The 16,202-nt window shown below is 42.0% G+C and overlaps 1 non-coding gene across 1 annotated transcript; it reads left to right on the top strand.

Moving 5' to 3' along the window:
• Positions 1–275: 275 nt before the first annotated feature.
• LOC141635330 (small nucleolar RNA R71) lies at positions 276–382 on the top strand. Its single transcript, XR_012540027.1, has one exon. It is a non-coding gene; the product is annotated as a small nucleolar RNA R71 (small nucleolar RNA).
• The last annotated feature ends 15,820 nt before the right edge of the window (positions 383–16,202 follow it).

The raw sequence follows: 16,202 nt of genomic DNA, 5'->3' as shown, positions 1-16,202 counted from the left end.
TTTGCAATTGTTCAAGTTGCTTGGTGAGAAGATCAAGCTTGGCATTTGTCTCCGCATTTGAACTAGAAGAGTTCTCCTTAGGGTATCGCCCATTCCTCCTAAGCATATTTCCCGTTGATCCATAGTTGGCATCCGAGTCCACCATCTTCTTGATTAATGTCGTCCCTTCCTCATAACCCAAATGGTCAAATCCCTCTCCTGCGGAGGCATTCGCCATTTATTTAGTTTTAGGCAACAAGGTTTGGAAGAAGGTTTGGGTGACATACCACTCCGGAATCCCGTGGTGAGGACAACTAGCGATATGGTCTTGATATCTATCCCATGCTTCACCCAAGGATTCCCCATCCTCTTGTTAGAAAGTGTGGATTTCATTTTGAAGCATGGCGGTCTAGGATGATGGATAGTACTTAGCCATGAATGCCTTGGCTAGGGCGTCCCATGTTGTGAATGTGTCCGGAGGGTGAACATTCAACCACCGGTCCGCCTTGCCCGTCAAGGAGAATGGGAACAACATCATCCTAAGTGTATCTTCGGATACCCCGTTCTTTTTCATTATAGCGACTTTGTTTTTTAACTTTCTTAGATGAGCATGAGCATCTTCTTTAATGTGTCCCCCAAACAAGTCTTTTTCAATCAACCCAACTTGTGCGGGGTGCATCTCAAAATTGTTGGGAGCCAAGGTGCCAAAGTTGATAGGGTTACAAGCATCATTATGGTTTGGCCGGTTATGGTCACGTAAAGCCATTGGAGGTGGTGGATTGGGTATATGAGGTAGTGATTGAGGTGGAGTTGGGATTTGGAGGTCGTGAGAAGGATTTTCAATTGGAGTCTCAACTGTGTTGTTTGGTTGATGTTGGGTTGTGGTTTCAATGATTGGTAGAGTGGGTGAGTTTGGTTGGTGTATGGTTGCTTGAGGAGAATTCCTAACTCTTGCAAGAGTCCTTGTCTTTAAGGTTCGAAAGAGCCTGGGTCGGCGTTAAAGAGCAAGGCTTGATGGTTCCTCCTAGGCATGCACTCAATAAACCGTTAGTCTCCTAGTGTTTTTACACACTAGGAAGAGGCAAAAACCACTCACTCTACAATGAAGCACACAACTACTAAAGCAAACAAGCAAGTGAGTTAAAACTAAAGCTAAGACCTTTAACAACTAAATGTAAGCTAACGCCATCCCCGGCAACGGCGCCATTTGATGAGTAGAGATTTTAGTCGTCATTCCTACTATCAAAAACAATTTATAAAGTACCCAAATTAAGTAGTATAATTAGGGTGTCGGTCTCAAGGATGGCGGGGATTACACTATAATTTGATTGGGTCTTAGTTTAGCCAAATAAAGAGGGGGATTGATTGAATACTAGCAACTAATCTTTAAACTAAAACAAGCAATAAATAAGATGTGTAAACAATTGATTTAAGAACTAGGGTAGTAGGGTTCCCCTAAGCAAGGTAAGTTAACAACGGGTGTAAAATAGTTTCCGGGTAATTGTTAGTGAAGAAGTGAGTCAATTTCTTAAACTCGTCTTAATACGGACACAAACCTTTCATTAAGCACACTATCTAATCATAAACATGCTATCAAGCAACCACACAAACTTTCATTCATAAGGAAGCTAAGCAAACTTGGTAGAAAACCATAAACTCTCATAGACACATTTCAACAAGCACCTTATATGCATGATTATGAACACTAACATTATCACCCAAAAACATGTACTAACAACCCATTTTATTAACTTAAGCCTCCACTTAGGTTCCCCCTAAACCCTAGGGGGTGACTACTCACACATGCTTACCAAGCAAATGTAAACAATTGAACAAAAGCAAACAAACATGGCAACAAACCTTTTATAAAGATGAACAATTGTTAAGTAATTAAAGGAAATGTAAACTATTGAATAAACAAAGTAAATAAAGAAGAGAATTATACCAACAATTAGGAAAGATTGCTACTTTGATTGAATTAAGGAAGGAAGTCTTCAATATCTCCAAAATATAACCCAATAACCAAATGTAAACAATTGAAACTAAGTAGATCTATATTAATTAAGTAAGTAATTAAGGTCTAATTAAAGAAAGATTAATACTTGGTTTAATAATTTTGCATAAACTTAGAGAATTTCTGAAATCTAGGGTTGTGTGTCCAAGGGGAATTAATGACGGAGTATTTATACTATCCCCTTGGATTAGGTTTGAGAGAAAAGAAGGAAGCCCAATTCACGAATTTTGACTCCTGTGCCGGTCAACCGGCTGCCGGCCTCCCTGCCGGCAGCGAGTTCTTTTTTCCAAATATATAGAATTGACTTGGGTTGTTCTCTGCCGGTGGACCGGCCTGCCGGCAGAGAACACTTCTTCCTCGGTTTTTCTTCAATTCTTCAATGATGACGTGCTGTGTGCCGGCTGACTGGCTGCCGGGCCCCCAACCGGCAGCGAGTTCTTTGTAATTTGTCTCAAATTTTCTTCTTAAAAATGCCTAAGTTATTGGGAGGGGTTTCGTGTCGGTGTGCCGGTGTGCCGGCTTGCCGGCAGAGAACACTTCTTCAGCAACTCTCCCTCTTCTTCTTCTCATGCTAGCACAATGCTTAGTCCGTGCTGGCTCCTTATTCCGTCTTGCCTCTTTCTTGGCCTATTCCCTACAAGGTGAGACGGGAATTCATAGTATAGGATCACATGGTATAGAAGGGTAAAATGCAAGTGAGTCGGAGCTAAAACCGTGCCAAATGGGGTTAAAAAGCATGAAAATAAATAGGGGAAACGGTCTAAAATAATCACCTATCACCCACGCATAGGTAACACCTTCAAAAGAACCTTATCCCCAATTTGGAACTCAATGTCCCGACGATGCAAATCCGTATCTCTTTTGTCGATCCTGGGCCACCTTAATCTTTTGCCGAATCAACCTCACTTGCTCAACCATATGTTGCACCATCTATGGTCCTAAAACCACTGCTTATGTGCTATCATCCCAACAAATCGGACTCCTACACCTCCTCCTATACAACGCCTTGAATGGAGCCATCCCAATACTCATATGGTAGCTTTTATTGTAAGAGAACTCAATCGGATCCAATCTATCTTCCCAACTACCACCAAGTTCCATCAAGCAGGCCTTTAACATGTGCTCCAAAGTCTTGATTGTTCTCTTTGTCTGCCCATCCATCGCATGATGAAATGCGGTACTCATCTTCAATGTAATCCCCATCCATTCCTAAAACTCTTGCCAAAATCAAGAAATGAATCTCGTATCTCGATCTGACACAATATCCATCGGCACCCCATGCAATCTCACCACATTATTCTTGTAGCCGCTCGCTAACTGAACCTTACTCAACGTATCTTTTATGGGAATAAAATGAGCTGACTTGGTCAATCGATCAACAATCACCCACTTCCACTCAGGTACCTCAAGAGACTGAATCTTACCTTGTGGTCTTCGCTGCTCCCCTTTGACTCTCTGGCAAGTCAAACATCGAGCCACAAACTCAGCTGTCTCCCTTTTCATCCCAGGCCACCAAAACGTCTGCTTAAGATCCTTATAAAGCTTGTCACCACTTGGATGCACTGAATACGGAGTGCAGTGAGCCTCAGTCATGATTATTTTTCTCAGCTCCTCATCCTTAGGTACACACCATCTCCCATCAAATCGAACACTCCCATCACAATGAATAGAGAACCGAGACACTGTCCCCTTCTCTACTCCAGCCCTCCACTCCTGAATCTTAGGATCAAGAGTATTTTTCCTCTGAATATCATCATAAAGCTCTGGTTCAACTGTCAAATCTCCCATAACACCCCCCCCCCCCCTTTCTGGATCACATGTATCCCCATCTTGGTCACCTTATCTTTCAACCTCATCAGTGACATAGTTGTGCATAGGGAATGCGCACTCTTCATACTCAACGCATCTACCACAACATTCGTCTTCCCTTCATGGTAGATAATATCCATGTCATAGTGACCAATGAGCTTCATCCACGTCCTCTGTCCCATATTCAACTCCTTCTGAGTATAGATGTACTTCAAATTCTTGTGATCAGAAAACACCTTAAAGGTCTCCCCATATAGATAGTGTCTCCAAATATTTAGAGAAAAAACCACTGCACCAAGATCCAAGTCGTGAGTAGGATAGTTCTCCTCATGTGGTTTCAGCTACCTCAAAGCATAGGCGATAACTTTCCCATTCTGCATTAAAACACTACCTAACCTATTCTTTGAAGCATCGGTATAAACCTCAAAGTTCCAACTCCCCTCCGATAAAGCCAATACTGGAGCTGTAGTCAAACGCTTCTTTAATTTTTGGAACGCCGTTTCACAACTCTCATCCCAACGAAATCTGGTCTCTTTCCTCATCAAAGTTGTCATATTTCTAGCGATCTTAGAAAAGTCTTTCACAAAGCTCCTGTAGTAGCTAGCTAAACCCAAGAAACTCCGGATCTCAGCAACATTCTTCGGTGTTTCCCAGTTTGCCACTGCCTCAACCTTGCTAGGATCCACTAACACACCCTCTTTCAAGATCACATGGCCCAGAAAAGCCACCCTCTCCAAATAGAACTCACACTTAGATAACTTGGCATACAACTAGATGTCGCGTAGAGTTTGCAGCACCAATCGTAAGTGCTCCTCATGCTCCTCCTTAGTCATGGAATATACTAAGATGTCATCTATAAACACCCCCATGAACTGATCTAAGTACTGGCTGAAAACCCGGTTCATCAAATCCATAAATACCGCTAGTGAATTAGTCAACCCAAACGGCATCGCCACATATTCATAGTGACCATACCGCAACCGAAAAGCTGTCTTTGGTATGTCTTCATCCCAAATCCTCAACTGATAGTACCCCGACCTTAGATCAATCTTCGAAAAGACACCAGCTCCACTCAACTGGTCAAAAAGATCGTCTATCCTCGGTAAAGGATACTTATTCTTCAATGTAACATGGTTCAACTCCCTTTAGTCGATGTATAACTTCATACTCCCGTCTTTGTTTTTCACAAACAAAACTGGTGCACCCCAAGGGGATACACTATGTCGAATGTACCCCTTGTCTAGCAACTCATCCAGCTGCTTCTTCAACTCCTCCAGCTCTTTAGGCCCTATCCGGTACGGTGCTTTAGATATCGGTCATGTCCCCGGTTTGTGTTCAACACTGAAGTCGATGTCCCTCTTAGGACGTAACCCCGATATCTCATCTGGAAAAACGTCACCAAATTCCCCAATCACCGGTACATCAGATGTCGATGGCTCCTCTACTCGTATATCCCTTACATGACAAAGGATTAAAGGACACTTCTTTATCAAACATGACTTTAAAGTCATTACCGCGATCAACATCATCTTAGGTTTTACAATGAACCCCATTTGTGACACTTTGGCTCCCTTAGGCCCTTTTAAAGACACCCTCTTTTACCGACAATATATCTTAGCCTCATACTTACCCAACCATACAATCCCAACGATAACCTCAACCCCATCCATAGGAAACTCTAACAGGTTGACCGGGAAGTCCACTTATCCCACTATCAAAGACACCCCTCATATAGCTTAAAACATGACACTGACTCTCCCGAAGGTATAAACACGTTATCTTTTACCAGTTCATACTCTCCCAAACCCATAGCTAAGGCATGACTCCTAGACACAAAAGAGTGGGTTGCCCCTGAATCAAACAGTACAAAAGACGGTGTGTTATGAACAAGGAAAGTACCAGTAACCACATGAGTATCCTTCTTAGCTTCCTGCTTGCCCATCATGAAAATTTTACCGCTGTTCTTCTGCCCTCCTCCCTGTACCATACTAGCTGATGCAGTAGACTTGGTGGCTGATGCCTAATTGGTATTAACTGCCGGACGCTGATAGGAATTACCACCATTGCGGTTGGAACCGCCATTATTATTACTCTGCGCACCTTGGTTGTTCCACGACCCAGCTGGCCGATTACTTGCATAACTCTGCGTCGGTCCTTGAGAAAAGTTCCCCTGAGACTGTCTCTTAAAGTCTCTCCCAGCAGCACTGGCACACTCATGCCTCTTGTGGCCAACACCACCATAATTAAAACATGCAATACTCCAGTTACCGCTACCACTGCGACCACCACAACCGAAAGAAGATCCTTCACTGAACCCCGATCCAAACGAATAAGCCTTCGACTGATTGTGGTTACCATGCTTGTAACCAGATTGATTACCGCCCTCACTCTCGGCCTTCCTCTTCGCTGAGCTCTTCTCCCTAGTTTCCTTGGCCATTTATACCAACCTTTCAGCCCATCTAGCTTTCTCATAGACCTCTTTCACATCGATAAGAGTCCCCGTCAGTAGCTTTTCCATGATCTGGTAAGTTAGCCCTTTCTCAAATCGAAATGCTAAGTTCGCCAGAGTTAGTCCCATATCCTCAGCATACCTCGACTTCTCATTGAACTTATGGTAGTACTCTGTCATGGTTATGTCCTCAGTCATCTTAAAATAATCGAACTCATCCTCCATATTGCTGCGAACATGCTCCGGAACAAACTCATTTCTCATAGCTCTTTTGAACTCGGACCACGGAGTTGTGGTCTTACCCTGCTTCAGATAGATCTTTCACCTCATCCCACCACTCTCCAGCTGAGTCCATTAGGTAGAACGCGGCCTGTTCTACCTTAAACTCCTCTGGACCATGCACCACCCCAAGGATATTCTCCATCTCACGATGTCAGTTTTCAAGTAGAATCGGCGCGCCTGTGCCCACATAGGTAGTGGGGTTGAAGCGAGATATGGTAGTACTCATCTTGGGGAAATCTACCCTAGTCTCCTTTTCTTTCCCCAACCTCTTGAGGGTCTCAGTGAGCGCATCTTGGTGCTCAATCATTTTGGCGATATCCTCAATGCTCATCTCTTGAGCCTTAACATACGCGGCTGATCTTTTTGGCGGCATATCTTTGAGCTATAAAAAGGGAGATAAACGTAAGCACATAGCCTACGGCTCAAAGCAATTACGACCCGCACAAAGACATACTCTATCGAGTACTCACACCTACTCGATCGAGTAGGAGTCACAAGATCGAGTAACCTACACACTCAATCGAGTACCCCAACTCCAGAAGCTGACTAGAACTACCATAAAACATACTCGATCGAGGACTAAAACGTACTCGGTCGGGTACACGACACTCGATCGAGTACTCCCCCAACTCGATCGAGTAACTCGATCGAGTAACTCGACTCCAGAATCTACTGCCCAACACACAAAATACCCACTCGATCGAGTGCAGCCAACTCGATCGAGTCCACCCTACTCGGTCGAGTTCCCCCTAATCGATCGAGTCATGCTCACGAATTACACTACCCAAATATTTACCTACTATAACTTTTAGCGCAATAATTCAACATATATGTATATACAACATCACATTCTCCTATTCACATGTTACTAATATAGCCAAACATTATAAAATTCACCTTCCATCACTTAACCATACTCTTAACATGAATTTCATATTCTTATGCCAACACATACTTCACACTTTTCAACCAAGTCATGTACTTTGACTACACACTTCATCCAATGCAAGCATTACATAACAACAATAAACAAATGGCGCTCTCATGGCACCCCATAGTGACGGGTTCAAAGTTGCAATGGCAAGATCGCGACTTTAGGACGTCTTCCAGGCCTTTGCATTAGCTCCTAACAACTCCTACCCGGGTTCATTTTAATTTGACTCCCTACATTCATTGGGTTCATTGGTTACAGGTTCCAAAATCGTTGCTCTAATACCACTTTGTAACATCCCCCATATACCAAGGTGCCTTACCAAGACCACCTCAGCACATGGAGATGTTACCATCTCGGTTGCCTGAGGTATAATAATCAAAGGAGACCAAAAAGAAACATACTTCAAGTTTAAATGTTTAAAGTGCGTACAACTTAAAAACCAAACCGAGAATAAAAATACAACTGTTTAAAACTAAAGTTCAAAACTGAAATGAAACTATCATAAACTATCAGCAGAAGACTAAAAGACTAGAAATAGTGATGACTCCATCCCCATATAGATCCCGCGCGTACTCCATTGAAATACCTGATACTCAACTGCTCACCATCCCCGCATAGATCACCACAGTTTTCAAAACATTTAAACGGGGTTAGTTACTAAATAATCAAAATAAGCAAACAACAACATCCAAATATAAAAGCACATTACTCCAACTCCAGTTCAACACCAATCACCTATCTACACACTAAAGTGTGTAGACCTGCCAGAAAACCCATCGCAACAGGTATTCCACTCCACCAGTGGGGACCGCAGCCTTGCCACCTAAATCCCGCTCAACTCCCATAGCGAAAAACCCTATGACCATTAATGTGCACATCCCCCTTGTGACGGGAACCACAAGGGGCGAATCAAGGGCGTGAAACCATTCCTGCAAATGACTCCACTCAGTCGAGGGCGCACCTCACGAACCATATACAATTACAACCAGAAACCACAATATGGATAATCATGCCAATACCAAGAAATACAATTAACCATAGAGATAATCATATGATTCAACCACCACAGCACTTAAATCAATTATACAGTAACCGAGTAGGGAAACCCTACCTGAAATGGAATCACCAATCAACAATAGCAGCAGATCAAAAAGCCTCCTCTACGAAACCACCTCTTATAACAATAATCATATAATTATAATCTACTACAACAATTACTCCCAAAAACCCCCCAAATCACCCAATTAGGGTTTAACCAAAATTAACAAACTGATATAAAGACAACAAGGAAATCTTAGCCAAAAGATGACGATCACAAGGGTATAACGATCTCAGAAATCCGACAACCCTAGCCTTGATTTGATAGCAAAAAGAGGATAGAATTGAACGTCATTTTGTTTTCTTGTGAAAAGTTTAGAAAATAAAGGTAAAAGTGACAAAACTGTCGATAGAAACTTTAAATACCTCTCCACGTTTTACTATCAAACCCGGCGGGAAAGTCCGTAAAACCTGACTTACTCGATCGAGTAACTAACGTACTCGATCGAGTATCGCCTACTCGATCGAGTTGCCTCTACTCAATCGAGTACATTCAAAGCAGAATATACTCCAGAATCCGTCAGTGACTTACTCGACAGAGTAAGTCCTACTCGATAGAGTACCCAACACCTCAATTATCTAAGGTATTACAATATATGCTAGACCTAGTAAGGATATAGTGGACCAGCGAAAGCTGTAGTGGACTTGGTAGGTCCCACTCGACCGAATACACACCATACTCGGCCGAGTAAGTGTCACTCGGCCGAGTGTGGCGTGTCAGATCTTGTGTTATATAAATTGAGATTCCCTTTTTCCTAAACCCTAATTCATTCTTTCTCTCTAAAAACCAAAAAACTCTCTCCTTTCTCTCAAAACCCTTCCTAACCCTCCCATGGCACCGTACCCAAGCTTGAAGATTTGGAGCGACTACCTCCTCCCCGACCTTTCATTTACTTCCATGGTAAGTCAAACCTTCACTCCTTTCCTCTTTCTTGTTTATCTAACCCTATATTTTGGGGGATTTGGGGATTTTGTTTATTTAGATTTATAATCTAGTTGTGGGTAATTAAGGGAATGATAGAAAGGGGTTTAACATAATTAATAGAGTGCTTTATGGTAGTATTATGTCTTTATGTAGGGGATGACGAACTAGTGAGTCGGATGCGGTTTTTCATATTACTCATGAAGTCTTGCTATGAGGTAGGGTTTCCCTACTCGGTTTTCATTAATTACATATAATTATTGTATCTTGTGTCGATCTTCTATTGGTTATGTTGGTTTCGTGTTAGTAGTGTTGCTTTTGTATTGTTGGCGGTGGTAGAGTGGTGTTGTTAGTGAAGAGGTGTTTGTGGGACACCGACCTTGCGCCTGAGATCGCTTCTTGGAGGGACCCACCCCCAAGGAGGATGTGCACATTAATGGTTCAGGATACCGGGTTCGTGTTGCGATGCAGACTCAGGTAAACCGTGTTGCGATGCGGCTACCTCGGACCGTGGTCCGGCAGGGGTGGTGGCGGTGTTGTGATACCGTCACCGAGATTTGTGATAAGACGGAGATGGATACATTGGGTTTTGTGTGTCATATGTGTAGTCATAGACTTGTGGTCAGTGGTGATTATAGACTGACGTTTGTGTGTCTGTGTAAATTGTCCCCTATTTTCTGGGTGTGTTGATCCATATGATATTTCCGATCATATGGGGAGTAGTTAGATTCCAGGTCTGGCTTTGATTGTGAGTGGGACATGGTAGCGCGCATTGGACTTACTTGAGAGTGGTGAGTCATCTCCATCGAGGTGGCATAGACTACGTGATGTGAATTTTGGCGGAAGCGGAAGACATTTTTGTAGGGTTATTTTTGTGTTTTGAAATAAAGGGGATATTTGTTTCAAGATCAATGAAGACCTCGAAAACAATGGGATATTTGTCGTAGCTAGACCTATAGCTACGCCAATGGGTGAATTTTTTGATACTCGTCAAACAATCCGACTTAAACTTAGGATCACGTCCCTCGTTCAAGCAAGGTGCGAAATCGCGTTTCGACCTCTTAAGCCAAATCACTCGTGTAACAACACAAGAAGACAAGACAAGTTTTAGAGAATACTCTCAAGTTTTTACTTCAAAATTGGATGATAAACAAATGAGGATTACAAGCCTTATATAGGCCGAAATTCCTTGGTGCCCAAGGCTAGCTTTTAATGCTTTGTGGTGAGTTCTAGGCTATGTAGAAGAACTAGGTAAGACTAAGCCAAAAACTAGGAAAGACTTTTGCAAAAACTAGGCTATGACAAAAACTAGGTGAGCTTTATTCAATGCCCTTGGACTAGCCCATTTTCGAGGTTGGACCTTGCTCCACACGGTTCTCCTTGCTCCCATTGGCGGTTTATCATGCATTTTTCTCGACTATTATTCGAACCGATCCATGCTTGGTGAACCGGGTTGTCTTGGTTGCTTGTTTCGAGAATTATTTCATCCAGGTGATTCGTATTCACATCAATTCCTCCCCCTTTGAAAAGAATTGTCCTCAATTCTTGCCTCGATATCTTAGGGATCAAAGATGAATATTATAAACCCGAACAAGCCCGAACACGTAGTCGAATCATCTTTGATGCCACCGGGATCAAAACAAATCTGGAAGTTAGATTCGAGCTTGATTAAGAATATGAAGCAGTTTACGCACCCTGTTGATCTCTTCTTCAGCTCATCATTTTCAATGTAGTCTTCATGCTTATCCCTCTCCGGTGATTTGAATTTGAAATGAGTATTGTCAATCACAACTATTTTATGCCATCTTTGCTTGTGCTTTACTTTCTTGTGATTTCCTTCCCACCACCTTCCATGCACAATTCTACCAAAATCCAAATAATGGTTGCTCGAAGCAACAAGATCATCATGAACTCCCATGAAATGACTTCAATAAGAAATTAGAGTTCCCATCATGTAGCTTCTTATCAATGTATTTGTCAATTGGTGATTGATACGGTTCTTTGACTTGATACGGTTCCCACCTTCGTATCACATCCTGCACGTCTCTTTGCAGTTGGGGCCAATGAAAATGCTCTTTGAGAATATCTACAGTTTTGTTTACCCCGAAATGTACTCCAAGTCTACCTCCATGAGCTTTTCGAATAAGGAGTTCCCGAGTTGGAAGTTTTGGAACACAAAGTTTATTACCTTTGAAGAGGAAATCATCTGGAATAATGAACTCATTATGAGTTCCGGACTTGCAAATCTCGAAGGTTTCTCCAAAGTCGGGATCATGCTCGTAGTAATCCTTCAATGCCTCAAATCCAAGTAACCGTACATCGAGCATGTTCAATAATGAGTACCGTCGTGAGAGAGCATCGGCCACCACATTCCCCTTGCTACGTTTATACTTTGATGAAAAGTGAAAGGATTGTAGGAACTCCACCCACTTAGCATGCCGTGGGTTTAACTTTTGTTGTCCATTGATGTGCTTCAGTGATTCGTGGTCCGAGTGCAGGATGAAATGACTCGGCCAAAGGTAGTGACTCCAATGTTGAAGAGCTCTCACGATAGCATAAAATTCTTTGTCGTACGTCGAGTAATTGAGCCTGGCTCCATTCAATTTCTCGGAGAAATAAGCGATGGATCGATTTCCTTGCATTAGTATGGTTCCAATTCCAGCGGTTGTGTCACATTCCATCTCGAATGGTTGAGTGAAATCTGGGAGTGCCAATAAAAGTGCCTTGCAAAGTTTTTGAATAATCGTCTCGAAAGCCTTTTGAGCAGCCTTGGTCCATACAAATGTTCCCTTTTTTAAACACTCGGTGATGGGACTTGTGGTGGTGCTGAAATCTTTTATGAATCTTCGATAGAACGAAGCAAGTCCTTGGAAAAACCGAACCTGTGTGACGGACTTAAGCGTAGGCCATGACTTAATGGCCTCGATCTTTGATTGGTCCACTGACACTCCATCTTTAGAAACCACATAGCCGAGAAATATGACACTCTCGACCAAGAATGAACATTTCTCCTTCTTTCCATATAGCTTTTGTCCTCGGAGAGTTTCGAACACTTTACGAAGGTGTTTGAAGCGATCTCCTTTGCATTGACTGTAAACCAAGATATCATCTAAATAAACAAACACAAATTTTCCCAAGAATGGTTTGAGTACCTCGTTCATGAGTCGCATAAAGGTACTCGGAGCATTGGTCAATCCGAATGCCATGGCGGTCCACTCGTACAACCCATGTCTAGTCTTGAACGCGGTTTTCCACTTATCCCTTTCTCTCATTCGCATTTGGTGATAACCACTCCTGAAGTCGATTTTAGAAAAGGTTTTGGATCCATGTAACTCATCAAGCATGTCGTCAAGCCTTGGGGCAGGAAAACGACACTTGATAGTTATATTGTTCACGGCTCGACTATCAACGCACATTCGCCACGTCCCATCCTTCTTTGGAGCAAATAGAGTAGGGACAGCACATGGACTTATGCTCTCGCGCACATAACCTCGTTCCATCAATTCCTCGATTTGCAATTCCTTTGTCTCCATTGGATTGCATCTATAGGCGGCTTTGTTTGGTAAGGGAGCTATAGGTAGGAGATCGATTTGGTGTTCAATCCCTCGAATAGGTGGTAAACCAGCGGGTGGTTCCTCGAAGAAAACATCATTGAATTCCTCGTCCGAGATTGGCACAAGATTAGGATTGTCTTGAGTTGCATCGTCATAACTTGTATGATCACTTTCTTCCATGAGAGTTTTGTCATAAGCTTCTTCCAATTCTTCATCAAAGACAATTGGTAGATTTGGATCAAATAAAGAAGCGACTTCCATATGAGGTTCATCCAAGTTGGCAAATATGTCATCTTCAATCACATCTTTAAATTGATCATCGTCACTCAATGGCTCTATAATCTCGTCCTTTTCTCTTTCTTCGAAATTGAACACATCACCCAACCGTTCCTCCTCATCAAACATCTCATCATAAATTGTTGGCAATTTAGCTTTTCCTTGTGCATCAACCATCTTTAATTCTTCACTCTTTTCCAATTCTCTCATCAGAGTGAGATTATCAAACTCGTCGATGTATTCAGAGACACGAAGCCTCCCTTGGTTAAGATTGGCGATCTTACGATAAGTCGGGAGCCTATAAGTTGCTGGAACATATCTCTTGCGCAATTTGTGTTTAAGAGAATCCCAAGATGATAATTTCTTTTTCCAGTAGCGAGCACGCCTTGCTTTCAAACTCTCGTACCATAGTGAAGCCCCTCCACTAAGTCTTCGAATAGCGTACTTGCAGCATTTCGCGTCATCCAGACCTTTGAAATCAAACACTCGTTCGATTTGTCTCTCCCAATCGAGATAATCCTCGGGGTCCGTGCCTCCCGTGAACTCGGGTAGTTCACTGACCTTGAACTCTTCAGCGGCTCGTTCTCGTCTCGGCATCCACTTGGGATCGTTTTCTTGTAAATTCTTTAAAGCTCTTTGAAGATTCTTGAGAAAGTTGGGATCCTCGAAATTCATTTTTGATGTTGATTGCTTGAAATTTCGAAACTCCTTTTTTTTTTTTTTTTTCTGTGAAGAAATCAAGACCCCTGGATCGTCTCGATTAATGGAAATCAAGAGCCGAAGCTCTGATACCACATTTGATGTGAATTTTGGCGGAAGCGGAAGACATTTTTGTAGGGTTATTTTTGTGTTTTGAAATAAAGGGGATATTTGTTTCAAGATCAATGAAGACCTCGAAAACAATGGGATATTTGTCGTAGCTAGACCTATAGCTACGCCAATGGGTGAATTGTTTGATACTCGTCAAACAATCCGACTTAAACTTAGGATCACGTCCCTCGTTCAAGCAAGGTGCGAAATCGCGTTTCGACCTCTTAAGCCAAATCACTCGTGTAACAACACAAGAAGACAAGACAAGTTTTAGAGAATACTCTCAAGTTTTTACTTCAAAATTGGATGATAAACAAATGAGGATTACAAGCCTTATATAGGCCAAAATTCCTTGGTGCCCAAGGCTAGCTTTTAATGCTTTGTGGTGAGTTCTAGGCTATCTAGAAGAACTAGGTAAGACTAAGCCAAAAACTAGGAAAGACTTTTGCAAAAACTAGGCTATGACAAAAACTAGGTGAGCTTTATTCAATGCCCTTGGACTAGCCCATTTTCGAGGTTGGACCTTGCTCCACACGGTTCTCCTTGCTCCCATTGGCGGTTTATCATGCATTTTTCTCGACTATTATTCGAACCGATCCATGCTTGGTGAACCGGGTTGTCTTGGTTGCTTGTTTCGAGAATTATTTCATCCAGGTGATTCGTATTCACATCACTACGTTAGAGATATAGGTGTTGTAGTAATGAGATCTCCTTTTATGTACTTTGTCTTGTAACGACCTTAAACTTTGATTGTAATAAAATGTTTCGTTATTAGAGTTTTGATGCACTACCTCGGGAAACTGAGAGGGTAACACCCTTGGTTACCTTAGCTGAGTAAGTAGGGGTGTTACAAGTAGTTTTGGAGGCGAGGACCTCCGAAGAGCGGAGTGATGCGTGGCAGAAGTTATCTCATAAATCCACGCTTGCAACAAGGTCAAGCGGCCAAGAATAGTTTTTACACCAGCACGTGAAAACATATCCAACTGTCGTTATATATCATCTTTGCATAAACCGTTTTATAAAAAAAAAAAGAAAAAAAAAAAAAGATTAACCCTGATACGGAGTTATTTATTTCTTAGAAACAAAGTCGTAATAACTTAAATAAAAACCTCCATTATAATACTCATTCTACTAGTCTTACACGAATACTCTTAATATGATCTACATGGATATGGAAAATGACTAGAGGTGGCAATCGGGTCACTCGGTGTAATACCTCGTATTTATTTAAGTGTGACTACACCAAGTAGAGAATCCACTCGGCCGAGTGCAGCTCCACTAGACCGAGTGGGAGACCGAGTGATTCAAAATAGTAGGCTGGACAGCCTGGAAAGTCGGTCACTCGACCGAGTGACCTTCCACTCAACCGAGTGGAGCCTCCACTCGATCGAGTTGGCTTCTACTCGACCGAGTGCCGGTTGAGTAAGCTTTACACGGGAAATGTTGGATGAGATGTCGCTTTCATAACCCTATCTTTTCAGATTTCCCCCACCAAAAACCTCATCCTAAACAAGTATTCACCACTCTCTACATCCCAAATTATCTCTCTAAAATTATCCACCTTCAATCCTCTCAAAACGCTAGTCTTTCAAGAGAAGAATTTTGCCAATTGTTCATCCACCTTTGGTAGTAAGTTAACATAGACTTTAATCTCTTAATCTTGTCTTAATAACTTTACTTAGTTTAGTTGTTTCACCATAATTAATTAGGGTTAAGAATTTGAGAGGAATAATTAAAGGGTTTAGTTAGTGTGTTTATTATAATAGATTGTAGTGTTGATTATAGTAATTAATATGTGTACAAAGCTTCATTGAGGAGCACTTCTAGGGATTTTCTTGTGGAATTGTGAAGATAAGCTCAAGGTAGGGTTTCCCTACTTAGCTATGATGTTATGAGTGTTTAATTGTACATGTAATATCATTAATTGCATTTATCTCATAGTAGTTGCATTATAAAATATGTTGAATAATTAGGGTTTGGCACATATTGTGGTCTCATAATGATTTTGGGAAGAATGAGTATGGTGAATGACTTTAGCATTAATTATCTTGCACTATAACATGTTAATAAGCAAT

This window comes from Silene latifolia, chromosome Y, assembly GCF_048544455.1.
Source record: "Silene latifolia isolate original U9 population chromosome Y, ASM4854445v1, whole genome shotgun sequence".
Taxonomy (NCBI): Eukaryota; Viridiplantae; Streptophyta; class Magnoliopsida; order Caryophyllales; family Caryophyllaceae; genus Silene; species Silene latifolia.
Note: the sequence above shows the minus strand (reverse complement) of the source record. Positions and strands in the feature narration are given on the sequence as shown.